This window comes from Peromyscus leucopus, chromosome 13 (genome assembly GCF_004664715.2).
Source record: "Peromyscus leucopus breed LL Stock chromosome 13, UCI_PerLeu_2.1, whole genome shotgun sequence".
NCBI classification, from domain to species: domain Eukaryota; kingdom Metazoa; phylum Chordata; class Mammalia; order Rodentia; family Cricetidae; genus Peromyscus; species Peromyscus leucopus.
In genome coordinates this window covers 29,738,790-29,752,714 of record NC_051074.1, presented here as the reverse complement: position 1 = coordinate 29,752,714, position 13,925 = coordinate 29,738,790, and the positions used below count along the sequence as shown (strand labels likewise).

The 13,925-nt window shown below is 40.7% G+C and overlaps 1 protein-coding gene across 5 annotated transcripts in view; it reads right to left on the bottom strand.

The window, feature by feature from the left end:
* Nucleotides 1–13,925, bottom strand: part of LOC114696427 (SPHK1 interactor, AKAP domain containing) — a 151,692-nt gene that overhangs the window by 54,594 nt on the left and 83,173 nt on the right. The window contains exon 2 of one of the 5 annotated variants that reach the window (XM_028874102.1): nucleotides 13–130. The exons of the other annotated variants lie outside the window; for them this stretch is intronic. The gene's annotated coding sequence lies outside the window, so the exon portion shown is untranslated. The remainder of the gene's footprint in view (nucleotides 1–12; nucleotides 131–13,925) is intronic. 5 annotated transcript variants of the gene reach the window in all.

Sequence of the window (13,925 nt, the reverse complement as noted above, 5' to 3'; positions counted from 1 at the left end):
GTAGTAACATACCGGAAGTTACAAGTGTCCAAAGAAAAGCATTCCCACACAGCAACCTTGAAGATACAATTTAATTGATGTCGACGTGCAAGGGAACTTGACTGACATTGCTCATTTTCTGTTATTGAACCTGGGAAGGAAGAGTTAACCAAAAAGAATGCTGAAAAACAGAATCATAAGAACTAGAATACAGAGAGAATGCTGGGATATCAGAAATCTAGAACTTTCTCAGGTGTTGCTATCCTAAAGAAAAGTAGCAGAGGTATACCCAGCCTGGCATCTGCTGTGCTTCAGAGCAGTTCCCCTGAGGGAAAGAAAGACAAACAGATCCCCTGTCAGTGGGATCATGGCTGAGGTTGGTACTTCACACTGTAGATAGTGTAGTCAACTTGCCATCAGGACTGGGGGTGGATGAGACAGTTGGGTAGTTCTAGTTTACAATCAAATATTAATAACTGAGGACTAAATATATGACTATTTTATTTCTTATTCCTGATAGTTTTAAATACTTGACTTCAAAGTGATTTTTTTAAGTACCATAGATGTTTGTGTTACATGAAATATTTTCTTCATTTAGTATAGTGAATGACATGGGGTCACATTCACGGCAGATGCTCGCTTTATTTACTGCTGGTTGTCTGTTGCTTCGTTGTGAACTTCCTTGTTATGCATTTGAGTTTGAATTTCCTGGAATGGATATTAATTAAAGTATGAGATAAGGAAAGAAGGTAGAGAGGAAAGGACAGAACCCTAAATCACTGACAAAGGTAGACAGAAATGGGTAGGTAATAAAGCAGTGAGCATCCTTATACATTATTGGTTAAAAACGGAAGTACAAGGCCCCTTACTGCTCCTTACAGGCCTGGCTCATAGCAGTGTCTCTAGCTAGTAGCCTTGAAGGATGAAGTGCCTTCTCTTCCAATCCCTTTTGCAAAGTGCAGGTCCTCTGGGAAACCAGCACATTTTTAAAAACTGAGTATTCCTTGGCTATGATGCTAACTTGCTATGTGAATGGCATAGGGACCAACAGTACCACCCCCATGGTTCTTGGGAAGGACAGGAAATCAATACAACCATGCTGATTCTCTGGCTACGCTGCACCAAGACTCATAAAGTCCTTTTCTCTCTGACTCAACAGTCTTCCATCCTTTCAACGTATCTCCCCAGGATAATAGCTAATTGAAAGGAGGGTAACAGCTCAGATCTGCCCTAGGACCCAACAGGCTTCATTTAAGGAGAGACACCCCAGCACCCCCTTAAGGTCAAGTGTGACACTGACTGAGAAGAGTGAGATGATCCCCGGTAAACCTGACAAAGAACAGCCCCCTGGGATTGCAGAGGATGAAGCTTGAGGGCAGTAGGTGTAGTTGCTACAGTGGACAGAGCAAGTAAAGTATTTCAAAAGCTTTCTCATTAATGGGGTGCACAGGATGATTGGTAAAAAGAAAGGGGTTCACCAGAAAATCCTATTTAAAGATTTTTTTTATTATATTTGCGTGCGTGCGTGCGTGCGTGCGTGCGTGTGTGTGTGTGTGTGTGTGTGTGTGTGTGTGTGAAACACCAGGGGACGCCATTGAGAGAGTGTGTGGGGAAAGGCTTGCAGCAAGGCAGCCTCAGGAGACTCCGAGGGTCTGCCACTGAGAAGAAGAGCCCCTTCCTTGAATTTCACAAACTTATCACAGTCAGCTCTACCCTAGAATTAGCACCAGGTGATGTTGCATGAGTGTACAGGACACATTGCCAGTCCCCAGAATTCCAGAAGCTTTTCAGAGAAATGTGACAGTTCACTAAGCTGGAACATGGGAAGGAGGAGGAATATGCCACCAAAATAGGACATAGTGGGGAAGTGGGATGGAGCAATGAATGCTTCCTGTGTTCAGGAGGCTCCTGGGGCTCTGGTTTGATGTGCATGATTCAGAGGGGCACAGAACAATGACCTTAGTGTCTTTCCACAAAGGAAAACCCTGCGGAATAACCAGAAAGCTGTCGGGGACAGTTGACTTTCTCTGATAACTAGACAACTGAAGAAGAGCCATTCATTTTCTCTCTCCCTCTCTCCCTGCCTCCCTCTTTTCTGACCTCCCTCCTCCTCTCTCCATTTCCCTTCCTCTCTTTGTTCCCCTCCCTCCCTCTTTCTCTTTTTTGCTTGTTTCTTGCATAGAACAAGGTTTTCAATAGAATGTAGCTCGTCCCATTGAAATACGCCCGTGTTGAGATGTGTCTGTGGACTGCTAGCCCAGCGCCCGTGGTTATCTCACCCCATCATTAGCCACAGGTTACATCCTTTATGCCCCGGCAGCACCCTCCGTCCTCACCTTTGGCACGCAGTAATTCAGTTTGTATAAAATGGTAATTTGTGCCTCTTTGAGGGTTATCTCTTTTTAAAACGTGATCCAATTACCCTCTGTCATGCCGCTTGGATCCACAGGTGCAAAGCCATGCCAGCACGCCAGAGAAAACTAAGATCAGAGTCCCCCAGGGCCAGGTGTGAGGGGCAGTGGCGCCCGAGACCAGGGCTGTAATTACTGCGCCATTGCCTCCTCGCACCTAGCTTTGACAGTGACAAATCACACTCATTTCTGTCCCATGTAAAGGGGGACTTATTTCTCAGGTAGTGGGACTGTTTGGAGCAAAAGGAACATATTTATTCATCCATAATAAACTCTCATTAGAGTGTAAATTTGTCGGTATAGTTAATCTCTTCAAAAATTGCTTTTTTTTTTTTTTTTTTAAAAAAAAAGCATGCATGTAAGTATTAGATTGAGGGATAATGCTTCAGGGAACATGAATGGGTTTGTTTCTTGTGTCTTTGTCTGTGGGTTAAACAACTCCTCATTTTCTCATCACGTGTCCTGCTCCATAGTGCTAAGCACACCCAGGACTGTCTGCCTTCCTGTAATTTGGATGCTCAGCTCTGTAGATAAGGTGTTAAATGTGTAAGTCACAGGCTCTGCTGAGATTCCACTACTGTCTCTTTCTTCTGGTACTATGACGCAGCCTAGAAGGCTGTTCTGTTTTTTGCTCCAGCATGATTGTAAAAAGGACTAGGCTGGCCTGGCACGGTGGTACATACTTTTAACCCCAATACTCAGAATCAAAGACAGGCAGAGCTCAGTGATTTGGAGGCCAGTTTGGTCAACACAGGTGAGGCCAGGGCTACTAAGTGAAAGTCTGCCAATAAATAAAAATTTAAAAATTAAAAAAAAAAGGCTTGCCCTAAGTGTGGCGGCTAGTTTTTTTTCTTATTTCTTTCTTTCTTTCTTTCTTTCTTTTTTTTTTTTTTCTGTCAACTTAACACAAGCTGGCATCATTTTGGAGTTGGTGATCTTAATTGAGAAAATGCCCTCACCAGATTGGCCTGTGGTGGTTTTCTTGATTAATAATTGAGGTGGGAGGGTCCTGCTCACTGTGGTCAGTGCTGCCCCTGGGAAGGTGGTCCTGGGTTCTATAAGAGAGCAAAATGAGCAAGCCAGGGGGAGCAAGCCAGTAAGCAGCACTCTTCCATGGCCTCTGCACGCCTCCAGGTTCCTGCCTTGAGTTCCTGCCCCGACTTCCCTACATACTAGAGTGGGACTTAAAGTTGTAAGCAGAAATAAATCCTTTCCTCCTCAAGCTGTTCATGAACATGGCATTTTACCACAGCAATAGAAACCCGAAGGCAGTAAGGAAGTCAGAGTCTCATCTTTGCTTGAGTACCGAAGGCTCAATTAGCTGAATCCCACCAGATTATCAATAACTACTAGAAACATTGACAGGTTCTCTCCGTTCCAGTAAAAGTGGATTTGTTTGATATTTTTAGATGAAAGAAAAGTGATTTAGGAAATCATAAGTTATGCTTACAAAACATAAAATTATAAACTGCATAGGCCGAGCAAGGAATTTGAAGGGCAGTACTTTCTTTCGTATGTTTTGTTAAAGTCACCTTGGCTTGGAAATTGACAGGGTCTCCTGGGGTCTGAGCTAGGCAGCCATCAGACTGTGGATCAGACAGACGAGCCCTTATCCAGTTATTTATTATCTAACTAAGGGCCTCAGGTTTAGAATGGTGAGTGATCAATCTCCATCATCTAGAAGCCCTTTGGAACATGTTTGTTTCCCTTGATTTGTATGACAGTGTCAGAGTTCACTTGGAAAATAGGTTCTGCTGTGTATTCAGAACTATATATGAACTCACAAGTTATGCGCAAATACACACTCATGGTCCCTAGAATGGAAGAGTGAGCTGTTAACTACACACAAGCAGCTGGGACTCTATTTCTGCTGCTATCCAACAGTTAGGAGTTAATGAATATTAGCATTACAACCGTTTGAAGAATTTAAACTCAGAGTTTCCTTCATTATCTTTCGAAGGTCTTTGTATTTCCAATTTCAAACTTTTTCTCAGTTCAGATATTTTATGTTTTACTCATTTAGATTTTAATATTTCTGTGGGTTTCAAATTAAAGAAAATCTGTTGGATTCTGGCTATAAAACCATGGAACAGTCAGCAATTTCTTTTAAAAATAGATTTGAATTTCTCCTTAATGCAGATATTAAAGTAACTTTAGGATTATATGTACTTGCCTTTGGCTGTCTCCATATCAACCTAGAATTTTCTGCCTTTTCTTTTTTGTCCAATTAATCCCCCCAGCCCACTCCCTATCCCCTCTTCCAAAAAGGTAAGGCCTCCTGTGGGGTGTCAGCAAAGCCCTGCACATTCAGCTGAGGCAGGTCCAAGCTTCTCCCCTGCATCAAGGCTGGGCAAGGTCTCCCACCATAGGCAATTTTCTTTTTACGATTTGTTTACTTATATTTTATGTATATGTTTGTGCACCATGTGTTTTCAGTGCTCATGCAGGCCAGAAGAGGGCATCAGAGTCTCTGGAACTGGAGTTGCAGATGGTTGTGAGCTGTCAAGTGGGTGCTGGGAACTGAAGGTGGGTTCTGTACAAAAGCAGCCTGTACTTATAACCTCTGAGTCATCTTGCCAGCCCCATGTGTGGGTTTTCCTGAGGAAAGGGTGGAGGAAAATGGCACTTTTTTTAAAAATTTAGTTTTACCTGCTCTTTTCCTCACTATTTCCATGAAACTTCCTCTTCCTCCCATATCTCCTTCTTGAAACATATCATATGTATATTATGTCTCTTTGTTTATATTCATGTATGGGAGATCTGACCATTGTTTGCATCATAAAACAATATATGCTATGTATCATTAACAAATCTTAGATATTTCCTAGGCTAGTAACCCCGTACCAGAATGCTTTTTATAATGACTGCTGCCTGTGTTGTAGGCTGAGGTTACATCAGTTCTCCGGGCCAGGAGCCATTTTGCTTCCTGAATTGTTGGTCTGTTTATTCCTATTATTACTCCTATTATTGTTATGACTATTGCTAGCCACAGTTTCTGACTTTCCATTTTAATGGGCTCCATTCCCAAAGTAGGATTTCTGGTTTAGAAGAGTACATGAGTGACTTTGAGTTCAACAGCTGTTTCTTTTTTCTATTTAACAGGACAGAACAATTTAAACCACACCAGCCACATGTCAGAATTACATTCCTTTAAATCCACACAAGTAACTGTGGCGGTCTGAGTAAGACTGGTCCCCACAAGCCCGTATATTTGAATATGTAGGGAATGGTGCTGTTGGAAAGGATTGAGAGGTGTGGCCTTGTTGAAGTATGTCATTGGGGGTGGGCTTTGAGATTTCACAAGCCTAAGCCAGTCCCAGTCTTTCTATCCTCCTACTGCCTGTGGATCTGGATGTAGAACTCTTAGCTACTCTCTAGCCCCATGTCGGCCTGCATGCCGCCATGTTTCCTGCCATGACGATAATGGACTAAACCTCTGAGCCTGTAAGCTAGCTCCAATTAAATGTTTTCTTTTTTGAGTTGCTGTGGCCATGTTGTCTCTTCACAGCAATAGAACACTGACTTAGACAGGAACAAACCCATGTGGCCACTTTAAATGTCTGCTGTCGTCACGGAGCAGCACAACTCGGAGGTTGCTCCCCCAGGAAGGTCTCCTGCCTTCACTTTTGGTCAAGCCTGTTTGTCAATGGTCGAGTTCAAGGGATAGACAACTTGCCATTGCATAGTTCATCAATATTTTCTGTGATGAACCACCATGAACTGTAGCTTTAGCTCTTCTTTTCTATAAAGCAAAAATGTTTTGTAAGTGTTAATTATTGTTTTCCCAACCACTGTTTCATTTTTTTCTTCTTGAAGCATCTGTCATGTTTGTGTCGCACTTTTTTAAAGTTTCTCTTCCAGTTTTGCATGCTTTTATTTTCTAAAATGAGAGGTTTGAGGTTTTTCCTTTTTCATTATCTCTAAGTATAAACATTTGGCTTTCCACCTATCTCTTGAAACAATGAGTTTTAAAATGATGATGAGAGTTTAAAGGATTTGATTTTGCATTATGAATGAGTTCCCAGAAGTGCCCTGTACTGTCCAAGTCCAGTGTTTGTTCCTTCTAGTGAAGAGAAGCAGCATTTTGTATTGTCTCTGGCATAGAGAAAGTGCCCCAACGATATTCATTAATTTTATAATCAGAAGTTTATTACATAGAACATTACTACTACTACTAATGTTCATATTTGTAAACAACCAAGATGAACTCTGTCTTGAACAGAAAAGGAATGCATTGCATGGCTATTACGTAACACATCTGGAACTGCAGGAAAGATAGATGGCTGATGAAAACTTTTTTCTTTTTGTAGCTCAGTGCCTTTTCCTGGAACTCACTCGGTAGCCCAGGCTGGCCTTGAACTCACAGAGATCCTCCTGGCTCTGCCTCCCAAGTGCTGGGATTAAAGGCATGTGCCACCACCACCCGGCTGGCTGATGAAAATTTAAGACACAGACAAGAGCCTCAGAAGCTGTTTCCGGCTATAGAAGGTTTGCTTAGGCCCGATTGCTGCTGTCACATTGGCAACTGTGACTTGGACTGTAGCCACAGACTGATGGTATTTTCTATATAGGTTGGATTCTGTACCACCCCTCCCACTTAGTGCTTTTGTCATGAATAGGACGTGATTGGCCAAGTTCAGGCCAAGTACATAGGTCCATGGAGAGAGTCCCTACTTGCCTGCACTTTTTAGCAACGAAGAAAATAAAAGCGAATTGATTCCCTAAACCTAGGAAGGGGTTTCATAAGCTCAGCAACCAAAGACCTTCCTTGGATCACATGCCTAAGCCCTTCCAGCAGCAGTGTGATGGTTAATTTGTGGATAAACTTAACTGGGCAACTGCATGCCTGACTAGCTAGAGCTGCCTGCAAGGTGCTTCTGCAAGATATTAACATCTAAATTAGTGAATAGAGTAAAGTTTCTGGCCCTCCTCAGTGTGGGTGAGCATCATCTAATCTACTGAGGACTCTAGTAGAACAAAAAGGCAGAGGAGGAGAACATTTCTCTCTGCTGACTGGTCTTCCTCCCTGGTTCTTACATTGGAATCTACACTGTCAGCTCTCAAGTCATTGAACCACACTATGATTTCCCTTTGTCTCCATCTTACAGATAACTGAACTTTTCAGCCCACAAAAAAAATGAACTGATACATATCACAAATACACAAATCGACAGCTATCTACTACACCTGTTATTCATGTTTTATGAAGCATTGTTAATTATTTTTAATACCAGACATTCAAAAAGATGAGAACCATAGCAGATTAATTCTTTCCACATTAAACTAAACATACTGAGAAGCTGCTTCTGAAGGTTATATTGCATTTTTCCCTAGGTCCAGGCACCAATATGTACCATCACATGCACCTTGTGCAGTGTATTAGTGGTGGTCCTCATCAAGATGTAGGGTCAGTGTTCTTTTGTTCTTTGTTTAGATGGGCTACGTCTATAGAAGAAATAACTTCTGAAGGTAGGCCTAATGTAGTGTAGCTTCCCTTTGGATCTTGGGCCACATTCCTTGGAAACCCTGAGCTACCATGTAAGAAGTCTAGATCACTTCAAGACCCTTTGTCTCAGAGGCCATTTGGATAGGCCATCTAGAGACAGAGGAGGCCCAGATGTTGGCGGTCTCAGAAAGCAGACACATGAATGAGCAAGCATTCAGATGACTCCCCCATCAGTGTTCCCTGTAGCCAAGCTGATGCCTGTGGAGTCAGCCTTGGAGTCTTTCAGCTGCATCTCAGACAGTATGGGGCAGGGACAAGCACTTATTTGCTCGTCCCATGTCTGAACTCCTGATCCTAGAATTTGGAGACAGTGGGAGGTTGATTACACTACTAAATTCTGCGGTAATTCCAAGTGCCGTGTTAATGACTAGAACAGATAATCAGAGAATTATAGACTTCCAATCATGGAAAAGAAATTTAAGAGCAGGTAGTCAAAATTAATTATCTGAAAGGGGAAGAAATCACCTCAAATGGACAGAATATCTTACCTAGCATCTAACAGCTCATCAATTGAAGAGTAAGGAATCTTTTCCTCCTTGTAATGTAAGGAGAGTCCTGTCTTCCTGGAATACCTCCATAGGAATGACTGTTCCAGAACAAAGATGGCAATTCATACTACTCTATATTCCCATGGTGGATGGAGTCAGGACTAAAGAGCTTTGAGGTCACAAATGGGCATGGTGTACCTTGTATACTGGAAAGAGCCAGTCTAAAAGGTGATAATTGAATCCGTAAGTGTGAGTATGTAAGCATTAAGTTGGAAGTGGAAGGAAAGGCTACACGCCTTAGCTTCTCTGTGAGCAATTTCAGGAAATGTCATATCATCACAATCTCTTAATATCATTTAAAGTTTTCAATAGCAAAAAAAAAAACCAATAGCCTTGGACTGGAAGTTCGCTATAGAAAAGCACTGGTCTCAATGACCTGTGGTTAATGTAGGAGAGAGACAGTTGAGCAAACACCAAAAGAGGCTCATGCTCATTGTGCAAAAATACCCCCCTGTAGGCAGACAAGGATGAATGGCTTCAGGTTTATCCTCAAAGTTTCTTTAATGAACCCCGGCACCTGCAGTCAAGCATAATTCTGCTCAAGTTGCATTTTTGGTATTTTAAAAATAAACATATAATGAACATTTTCAAGAAAAGGCATAAATAATATATATCAGTGCAAAATAACTATAATGTATATAAAGTAGTTTGATTTCATATCCATGGTTTATGTTCTATATTACCATCCATAATAAAATTAAGAAGAATTATATGAGGTTTTCAGAAGTAATTCCCTTGACACAATTTGATGTTATAATATAAATCTATCTTCCTTTCCTGTCTCTGCCCTCTCCACTTCTCCCCTTCCTGTACTCTTCCTTTTTCTATTAATGACTACATATTCTTGCCAATCAAGTTTATGTTCAGCATGGGATAATCAATGTTATCAGGGAAAAGTGAGATCATCCTATTCCAAAGCCAAGATATTTTTTTTTTCATGCTGAGAGGGTAGAGGCTACGGGTATCACAATTGCAACTGCAGCTCCTGGGGAATAATTAATGCCTTTTAAACTAGGAAGAAGTCCATTATGAGGTAAATAGATATTGTATTACAGCACCACAAAATGGGTATTAAAGATGAGATTTTTATATTACTTCTCTTCTGCCTCAAACGTGGTGACATTTTACCACTGTGTCTTTTGGTAGATGTAAATGTGTCTGTTTTTCGAAATTAGTGACAACTTAGAGTGTGTACTTTTCTCTGGTGAAGTGTTTCTTCAAGTCTGAGTCCCACAACTGGGAAACGCACCTTGCACAAGTCTTTGAATTAGTGGGGTTCCGATTTCTTCTCCTCACAGGGTAACTCGTGTTTGAACCCCTTCCTGCATTGCAGGACACATATGAAATCTTTCTCACGAGGGCCTTTGTGATTTCTGGAAGTTTGTGATTCACAGGCTGTAGTAAAGTGGGATGGCAAATTAGAGTTTACGTGACTAAAAATACCACCAGTAATTACAGCCTTGAGAAAAGAAAAAGAGCTAGAACCACACAGGAACCAGTATCTTTCTTGCAAAAGATGCCATATTATTATTCCAAGGGGAAAGGAGCAACAGTGTACCTGTCTAGTTGTCAGACAGAAGTCACGGAAGATGCTGTGGAGCCTGTGGTTCTATAGGGCACTGGTGTGATGCCTGGCTAAATTAGATGGGGAGGCTCATAGCATGAGGAAACAATCATTTTCATTTAAGTGAAACAATAGGTGAATATGTGGGAACTTACTATGACAAGGTCATTTTGAAAAAAATTTCAATATAATCAATATGTAAATCCATTGCTTCTTCAGTGCACTCTGTCTCCTGCTTGTGGTTTGAAATGTGAGTTCTCAGCTGTTCTTGTTGCCACGCCTTTATTTTGCAAGCATGGCCTCTAACCTAGAACCATGAGAATAATTAAGTACTTTTTTTTATATAAGTTGCCCTGGTCATGGTGTTTTGTCACATCAATAGAAAAGTAACTAAAATAGTAGTTGACATAGCCAAGAAGCTATTTCTTGTCCTTCGTAACCAACTTAGAAAGCTGAGTTAAGCCACAAATGCTGTTACCGTGTGACCTCATACAAACTTTTAACTTTCAAAACTGCACATTTCTCTACTTACGATACCTATTCCAGTTACTCCATAAAGTTTTTGTAAGAATTCGGTGAGACAGTGCTAGTAGAAACACTTTATAGAGGGAGAGCTACTTCTCAAGCAGTTACAGCTGGTAATAGCAGACAGTGACAACAGAAACGCTCTCAGAAAGGCACTTGAAAGAAATGAAGAGAATACAGATTTGAAATCACTCAACAGCCACTTAATGTAGCTAAGGGAGAGATGTCCTCTGAGATGTAGCCCTGCCTTCCACTCCTATTCCAGTAATTTGTTTGCTGAGAAGTCTATACCTACACAAGGCTGCTTGGTCTAGGAAACCAGTTCAGTACTTCTGTCATTATTATTGATAAATCTTTTGTTCATTGGAAAAGATACAGACCAGTAGCTGTGCTCTACTGTGTCCAGTCAATCGTCTCACGTATTTTTAAGACATAGAAAAACAATGGGTAGTCTGGAAACCTTAGTAAATGATGTCCACTGAGTAGAGTTTTCAAATGCAGCAGCAGCCAGGAAGCCACGCCTCCATCTGCTGCTAAAAGTCTATGTCTGCTGCAGGCAGTGCATAATAATGGCTTCACTGCTTTGAGAAACTCTAAATATTAATACAGCTAATAGTGGTCATGCCATTCATGACACTATGCTTTAGAAAGAAAGAGACAAGTGAATAGGGTTGATTGTGATGATGTACACTTAAAATCCAGAACTGGAGAGGCAGAGGCAGGGGGGGATTGATTTCCAGGTCAGCTTGGGTGGCATTGTGAGATCTGATATCATAAAAACAAAATGACATTATGAAAACAGTCAACGAGAAGTCACTCCACAGTTAATTTCAAGTGAGCTTTCAGCCTGCGTATATTTTCCCATAATTATCAAACTGTCATCAGACTCTGAAAACACCTTCTGTTGGATGACCTAAGAGGAAAACTGTATCAGGATATATTTTGGTTTACTTAACAAAAATTGTCAAATCAATTCATTTCATATTTTTAATGTATAAGAAACAAATACTGTTATGAATCAATTTTATTGCCTTGCTTTGTTTTCAAACAAATGATGTGATTTGAATTTTTCTGCATTTCAGGAATCCATTATTTTGGCCTCAACTGGTGTGTCCTGTGTATCTTCCTTTCAGCAATATCTTATATGCTCACCATTGCTTAATTTTGAAAAGCGCTTTCTTAACCTAAAAACACAGATGAACTTTCTCTCAGGATGCTAAGCTCTGTGTTGGTATTCTGGTGTATGAACAAGGCTCACTTCTTTTCTTTGTAATTGCTTTAAATCAAAGTGATCTTTGCTGCGTGGTGAGTGAGAAGTTTGGATTAGACAGGAGAAAGCCATCTTCTCAGACAAACTGACTGACAGAAGAAAAACAGGGGATCAGGTTGAGGAGCTAAGAGCCTGTGACATTGATTGATGACTTCTCCTTGCCATTGCCAAGGTAAACCAAAAATATATCCTGATACAGTTTTCCTCTTAGGTCATCCAACAGAATGTGTTTTCACAGAGTTTCAGGACAGCAGCAATCTGCTGAGTTAACAGAACCTGCATTGAAGGCCAGCGTAAAAAAAATGAATCAATACATGTGTATATATGCAGGAGAAATATGCTGTTCTCACTAATTAAGCATCACCTTACTCTCCTTCAATACTACACTGCCAAGAACAATGAATAAGCTTTTGTAAAGAGTCTGAAAATTGGAAAGATATTTTGAGCTCATATATTGCCAGCCACTTTGGAATTTGTGAGAGATGAATTATGATTCTTAATCATTATGTGTGGGGTGGGGGGCAGCCTCTACCTTCAATTGTGTATCAATGTTATTAGACAGAAACTGCAGTGAAATTTCCTTAGTAGATCGCTACCAATCCATCATTTTCTGGTTCAAAATACACAAAAGTTCTGGTTGTTCAAAGACTAAAAGCCTCAGTTTTCTTGTAGGTCAAAGTGCACGATTATGTTGAAATAAAGGAATGACAAACAGATATGACCTAATGTACAATTAGTGAGATGAAGAATGAGTCAGTTTTAGGTACTCAACACCCACCATTCCCTAGTATGCCTTTAACCTCTAAGCATCTTCAACTGAGCGCTACATTGCAAGCCAATGCACACAGTACTAAAGAGAACATTTTATGGTTCATTTTGTGGGCTTATTTTGAAGCTACATCTTTTACAGTTAAGCAACCAGCAGTATACAGTAACTTTTAGTGGATGCTTTGGACACTGCATGGCACCTGCTAAACATTTTCAGAATACTATTAACACAAGAATGTTCTGAAGTTGAACTCCGTATTTTAGAAACCCCAACTTTAAAAAAAAATTTTTTTCCTGCAAAAATTACAGTTCCATTCACAATAGCTGGATTTAGACAAAAATGAGATGCTATTTCTCAGGCACACTAAATGCTTTATTCATGATGTAACCTCAACAGAACCCTCAATGCAGATGAATGTCAGAGGTTATTAAAGTGCTATTAACTAAAGTCATGCAACGGCTGACTACTAATTATAAACCCTTCTGAGTCACAATGTAAACCTGCAAGGGCCATGCAGGTGACATAGAGCAGAACAAGCTGAGCTGACAATATGGGAAAGGACTAATTTCTAGGTCTGTTAGGGGAGTGTGTGAAGCTTTAAGGACCAGATCTCCAGTAACATAAGAAAAGTTAGCAAAAATGATCAAAACACCATTTTAATTCTCAAAGAATTATCTAAGGATCACACAGAGTACAGACAAATATTTATACAACAGACTCTACTAAAACAGAGACTGTACCCTTGTGTCCATGACTCCAGCTTCTTATTCACTCTGAAGGGAGTGATACATGGGCATCTGTGTTTAGGAAAGGGTGCTTCATTTATTCTAGGTTTCCCAGTGATAGTTCCTATATGTCACTGGGAGCCAGAGTTCATCGGAGTTCACCATACTGCCAAACACTAAACAAAAGATGATGTAGTCATTATTCATGAAGGCCAAAAACCGATAGTGACCTTTCCCTATGTATGCACTACCTATCGGTCTGAGGTTCTACCCTAGGCATAAGAGAAGGCAAAAATAGGATGCTGATGGCATTCTTTCCAGCTCACTTGAAGAAAGAGTTTCCACACCAAGATAAGCCAGCTGAGCACCAGTGAATAACACCCTCATGTCCTACCAGCCAATGCCTACAAGGTTACTTGGAGAACCTTAAACTGTAATGTTTCTCCATTTTTCCAGTTAAGTTAATTTTAGTACTTAGGTGAAGTTAATAGACAAATTGAAGAAACTGATAAAAGGTCAAGGTCATGGGATAAATGGAAAAGCTGATGAAAGACACTTCTCTGCACACTCATATATATACCTCTGTGCATGTGTACACACACACACACACACACACACACACACACAC